The sequence below is a fragment of the Mustela nivalis genome (genome assembly GCF_964662115.1).
Source record: "Mustela nivalis genome assembly, chromosome: 4".
Taxonomy (NCBI): Eukaryota; Metazoa; Chordata; class Mammalia; order Carnivora; family Mustelidae; genus Mustela; species Mustela nivalis.
This window is the reverse complement of record NC_139023.1, coordinates 70667365-70673364: the sequence shown is the minus strand read 5'-3', so window position 1 is coordinate 70673364 and position 6000 is coordinate 70667365. Positions and strand designations below refer to the sequence as shown.

The 6000-nt window shown below is 46.5% G+C and overlaps 1 long non-coding RNA gene across 1 annotated transcript in view; it reads right to left on the bottom strand.

The window, feature by feature from the left end:
* Positions 1 to 562: 562 nt before the first annotated feature.
* LOC309862931 overlaps positions 563 to 6000 on the bottom strand; it is a 61105-nt gene continuing 55667 nt past the window's right edge. Inside the window, exon 4 of the long non-coding RNA XR_014310796.1 lies at positions 563 to 5537. This is a non-coding gene — a long non-coding RNA (uncharacterized lncRNA). The remainder of the gene's footprint in view (positions 5538 to 6000) is intronic.

Genomic DNA, 6000 nt, shown 5'->3' with positions numbered 1-6000 from the left:
AAGGTATTAAGGAAACACAGTCCTCTGAGATTATCTTTAAATAATTGGGGGAAGAATTGAGATTCTTCAGGAATTGATTATTCAATCAGGAACTATAAATTTGGTTTTTGGCATAGGCACTGAACCAACGTAAGACCATGTAGAGTTGGTTGACTATCCGCATGCTTTCATTTTCCCATTCATATGTAACAGCCTTAGGTAAAATGCTCTAAAAATAAGCCAGATACTATTTCTAGTCCTGAAGTCATCCTGAGCAGTATCCCCAGAATGGATATCGTCCTCAATGAAAATCAGGTGATTTGCTAAGATTAGGAGGGGAAATAAATCAGCTAAGTAATGCTTATGTCATTCACAAGAAACCAAAGTGAACATCAAGAGACATTATGAAGGTAGGTGTTTCTATCCACATAGAGCGCTGGGAGCCAGTAATGAAGGTAGATTGTAGATGCAGTTACCCAGCTGAATATTTAAGTATGTCCTTATTTGACTGCACAATCACACAGCCAAATATATTCAAGGGTGGTTTCCTTTATAAGAAAAAAAAGACTGAAATGCTCAAAGATGACATTAGCTCAATTTTGTTTGAAAACTTAATTGCACCCAAGTGAGAAAATACAAAATGAAAGTTCTCACTGCAACAATTGAGAAAATACAAAATGAAAGTTCTCACTGCAACAAGGACAGATTTTGCCACACATTTTGGAACTCAATGTGATGTTTGTACTGATTGGGAAACTGCCTACAAACCCATGGCTGCCCCTTTCTGATGGCCTGAAGGAAAGCCTTCTTTTGAGATTACACAGAAGTTTTCTCTTGAGAGTTACATCCAGGATTTGTTCTGTGGATTGCACCAACTGAAGCAGGGGACAGAAGGTGGCCACTTATTGAATATCCTACAAGATAGGAACTTACATGAATTTTATGTGAAAGTAATTTTGTAAATAATTTTGTCTTTCTGTGTCCTCTATACTATGTCTACTGAGACAACCCTATCAATTCAAACAGATGAGACAAACCCTGTGATGTGTGGAAGTGTGGTCAGGCGCTGTGGTCCTGTCACCAACCTTGCTTTGTTATTGGAGCACATGAGTGAGGTGAGAAGCCACTGACTGTGGTGACCTTCAATCCTTTGCAGTGCTTCTGGTTTAAGTCCTGATCTGTTTCTTTCCTTTGGAGAGCTCTGGAGCCTTAGAAATGTCTGATATGGCTTCTTCACACCCAAACCAGCCCCAGAGAGCCCACGTTCCTCTCTCCTTTCTACAGAATTGTCTTCTGAGTTCCTCGGGTCAACTGGACTGTGGTAATAGTACTGGGAACTCTTACTGTCTTTCTGAAATACTTTCTAGAACCCAGGAAAGGGTAAATGAGCTCTGTCTCATGAAACAGAGTCTGGAGAACTTTCGCCTAGAATTCCCCTGACATGACTTAATCCTTCCCGCTGAAAGCAAACATTGCCTATGTCACCACCACTGTCTGCTTCTACTGTCTGTTCGTCAATCTTTTATTCAACAAACTCTAAGTGTACCATAGCCCCAGTCTATCTAGGACCTTCAAAGATGATTAAGGTACTGTCCGTGCCCTAAAGGGGCTCACACTAGTTTGACAGATGATGTATGTATAAATATATATCCATAAAAATCAGCTAGAAGATAATGAGTGCCATGGGAGAAACCCAATACCATGAGGGTTCAGATTTAAGAGGAGGGCTCAAGGAAGGAGTGACAGTTGAGCTGAGCCTTGAACGGGAACAATATGGCACCCTGGCATGGGGAGCCACAGGACACTGGTGCCATTGATGGGACATCAGTAGATAAAAAGGAAAGACAGGGATTTGGGGGGTGGTTGTGGTGGGTGGGGGCTACGGGCTGAGGCACAGCAGGGAGGAGGTAGGGGTGACATAATGCCCTGGTTCTGGACATGCCGCGTTTGAAATTGCAGCTGGAGATTCCAGTGGAGCTTTCCAGCAAGCAAAAAGAGCAATCCTGAGAAAGTTTAAACTTGGGATCATGTATGCACAAAGAGGCCCACTGAGATATTGGATGTTGCTTAGGAACTGGAGCTAAACCCTATAGTGAAGCAATTAACACTAAGCAACAGATACTAATGTCTTCGTTACTGGCAGGCAGGCTATATACCACACCAAAGGGAGAAACAGGGATTTTTAGAAATTTGGGGAGACTCTCTCCTAGATTCGACTCTCTCCTAGATTACCTCCAAATAAGCCTGGTCTCTGGTAAGTGGATACTGGTGGGGCATTTTGGTACAGTGATCCCATGATTAAAAGCTGATCTGTCCCTTTAAATAAAAAAAAAAAGAAAAAAGAATGCTGTTCTTTTCTCCTCATCCAGCACTGTTTTGAGGTTGACGTCATGAACACCCCCTTTTTCTTCTTGCTGTCTGGCGGACCCCATCTCCTCCGAATGATGTAGATGCGTGTTCTAGCCCTTCTGTGATCTGTCTGCTGCTGTACTATTATAAGCATTATCGATCACACAATCCATTAGGGCACCATTCACCATAAATAATTTATCCCTTCAGGCATGAGCTCGTCTCTGCCACAGATGCCATCAGCAAGAATCCCCTTCAGGAGGTTTGGGCTGGGGGGAAAAGAACCGCATTCCAAATGTAGTTTAAACACGCAAGGCCCAGGGAGAAATAAAAATAATGACTGAGCAAACCTCATGCCTGGAGACTGGATTCTACTGGGAATGGTCTGTCAAAGAGAGAACAGATCTGAAGTTCTCCTGGCCAGCACCGCTCCCCCAAAAAGCATGTTGTCCTGACAAACAGATATAAGCCTGTCTTCGTAGCTGAGGGAATTTGTTTAGGCGACATATCAATATTTGTTGAACACACTAGAGCAATGCTAAATATTATAATTGCCGGCGACTGGCGAAGCTGAGGGAAGGGAAGGAACAGGCAGCAGAAGACACAGTAGACCTGGTCTTGTAGTGGCACAGACCTTAAAATTCCTTTGGCCAAATAGGAAAACACATGTAATTAAAAGGACAAGATGTCTGACAGAAATAAACAGAAGAGCGCAAGAGCATTAGAGCTCAGCGTGCATAAATAACTTGTGGTGGGGCGCGGAACAGTGACAGAGTGCTCAGACCTCAGGCTTTCAGCAGGATTGCAAAGAAGAAAGAACCAAAGAGATGGAGAGGTGAGGAAGAGAGATGTTCTTCTAGGCGAGGAGGATGGATGGGCCAGAGTGTTTAGCTGGGAGCTCATGAATCACAGGTGTCAGCAAACAGATCTCAGCTGGGGCAGAAACTCTGTGGTGTAAAAATCTGAGAGTAACAAGTCAGGCTGGTGGAAGGGGGCTGCTAGGTTGTGGCTTTCCCCACAGCATAGTCAGAGGGGGCTTAGATAGGGTAGAGAAGACCTGGGGAAATGTCTTCACCCTTTTTCCACTTTGAGCCCTTCTCTTTTGAGCTCCCTAGGACTTCCCTGCTATTGTAGGAAAAAAAAAAAATCATTACTTACTTAGAAGATGTTTATATGCTAACCCTCGGAATAAGTCAGAGTCAAGACAAGAAAACAGAGCCCAAGTCAGGTAGTTCACTAAAAGGAATTAATAGGGGAACTAGCCACAAATGGGCTGGAAGAAGAGAGGAGCCAACAGTAGCTGCTGAGGCAGCAATCAGCAACAGCTGGAGCTGGAGACACCAAGGGAGAAGAGCCTGGAACTTCCTGGAGGACATGGAGCCATGGTCAAACTGCCAGATAGGAGCTGGGACCGCAAAGGAATCACGGACACCATGGAAGACAGCACCTGAGCCCAAGAGAGGGGTGGAAATACCACCACTTCGCCCCTTCGCCTGCCCTCCGACTTCCTGCTGAGGCCTCCCTTTGGCCTAACCTAACTGGAAGCCAGTTGGTAAGGAAACATAGGCAAGGAAGTTTGTACATTTGTAGATATCAGTAGTGGAAGGGTAGGGAACGATAGCTATTCCCTTGATGATCAATACATTTGCAGACAACCCTCAAAGGAAAGCAATGCCTCTCACTTGCAAACGGATTCAAACTGGTGGAATCAAACATCCTGTGAGGCAATATTTTGGGACATGATCTTCTTAGGGACTCTGCAATTAACAATACTCGGTCCACCACCCGTCCTATAATAGAAGAGCTGAAATCAGGATCACAGCTTAGCTGGGGAGTTGCTGAGATCTCTCTTGAGGGGTCTGAGACTCCTTCCACCATGACTGCCCTAAGGTTAGCTCTGAAGAAAACTCAGCCAAACTCTGGCCCAATGAGAGAGGTTGAGGCTCAGTGAAGGCTGAGCAGGAACTGACCAGTCTATGATTTCTGCTCCTCTGACTCAATTCCAGAGGTAAAGTCTGATGGCCCAGAATTCTCTAGTCTCCGGTTCCTTACAAAGGTCCTCTGAGGTCATTTCTGGGCCTCTACTGTTCCTTGGAGACCTCGCACACCTCAGTGGAGCATTCTTGACTTGTCTGAGTCTCTTGGGCCTGATTTGAGTAACAGAGCAAAGCACACTCAAGTTTTACCAAGGAGGCTCACACCAAAGCATTCTAAGGCCTAATGGATGCTCTTAGTGGGTCTCCCACAGAAATCCTGTCCCCAAGAAGATATTACTGAGTAACCTTTAGAGTCATATGCCTTTCCATTAAACAGTTCAAAATTTCAAATCGTGGTCACAACTAGGGATGATAAGAAGACAGAGAGACTCTGTTTTGTTTTACCCCAAGAAGCTAATGTTGATGTACAACACATTCATTTAATATAGTTCATTTAACATGGACTGATCCACCACAGAGCAGATGGCCTTATAGAGACCCGATCCCTGCCCTTATGCCAATTCAGTCAGGGCCAGAAAGAGGGAGTCAGAGGCTTGCTGGTGGCCTCCCAGGACCGTAGAGGCAGAACACTGATTTTCAAGAGTGGGATATAATCACTGCTCCGTTCACCTGTTTGGTACTATTGCCACAACGCCCTAATCCTTAAACAGATCTTGACAAAACAGGTTGGTTGTTGAGCCAGGCTGCTAATTGTGCTGGTAATTAAAAAAAAATTGGCTGTCCTCAGTTTGGCTCATGTTCCCTACCTTGAAACCTTCCAAATCGGCGTCTGCCTTTCACAATGAGCAAAACAAAACACCTGCTCTGTTTCCCCCACTCATTTTCAAAAACTTTCAAACGCCCCTGCTGCTCTGACAGAGCCGGGAAGGACGTCCGGGATTTCATTCACAAAGACGCGAGGTGCACTGCAGGCAGCAGGGCTATATATAGCCAGGGACGACCGAGGGCGACCGCTGATGATGCTCCAAGGAGCTGAGGGCACGACCGCCCTCGCGGCCCCCTCCCAGGCTTCTCGGAGGACGCCCCGTTCCATTAGGAGTTTCTGGCTGGAGGAGCCTGAGCATCATTTCCTGGAGGCTGAGGGCCACGTGGTGGTGCACGGCTTGCAGGCTTGTCTGTGCATGCGCGCTCGTGGGGGCACGTCCACGCGGGGCTTGATGCGTCATCCTCCTATATTTACCCAGTTGCTGTTTTGCTGGCTCTGAGAAGCATCTGTAAAAAAGAAAAAAACAAAAAACAAACAAACCAACAGACCAAAACTGCCTCCTCCTGCTAGGCAAGCTGTCTGAGCTCCAAAGACACGCGCTACTGTCTCGGTCTGTGTGTGTGTGTGTGTGTGTGTGTGTGTGTGTGTGCAGGGAGGGGCTGTGACTCCCGGGGTCACCGAGGAGATGCCTTCTCCCTCCTTCCAGCCGGCTGAGCGCTCACCATACAGGAACACACGGCTTCCGTGCTCTAGCCTGTGACCCTGCTGTCCTTGCTGGCTCCTAGGTAGGTCTGATTGGGAGTGGGACGATGTGAACAGAATGAACATTGGCCTGGGGAAGGGAAGCTGGTCCAGGTCTGGCCTCCGGGGCAGACAGACTGGGACCAGTGACCGCAGCGAGGAAGGAGGATCTGGGAAGTTAGCATGCGGTTTTCAAGCTGAAAGGGATCACTGGTAGCATCTACCTGA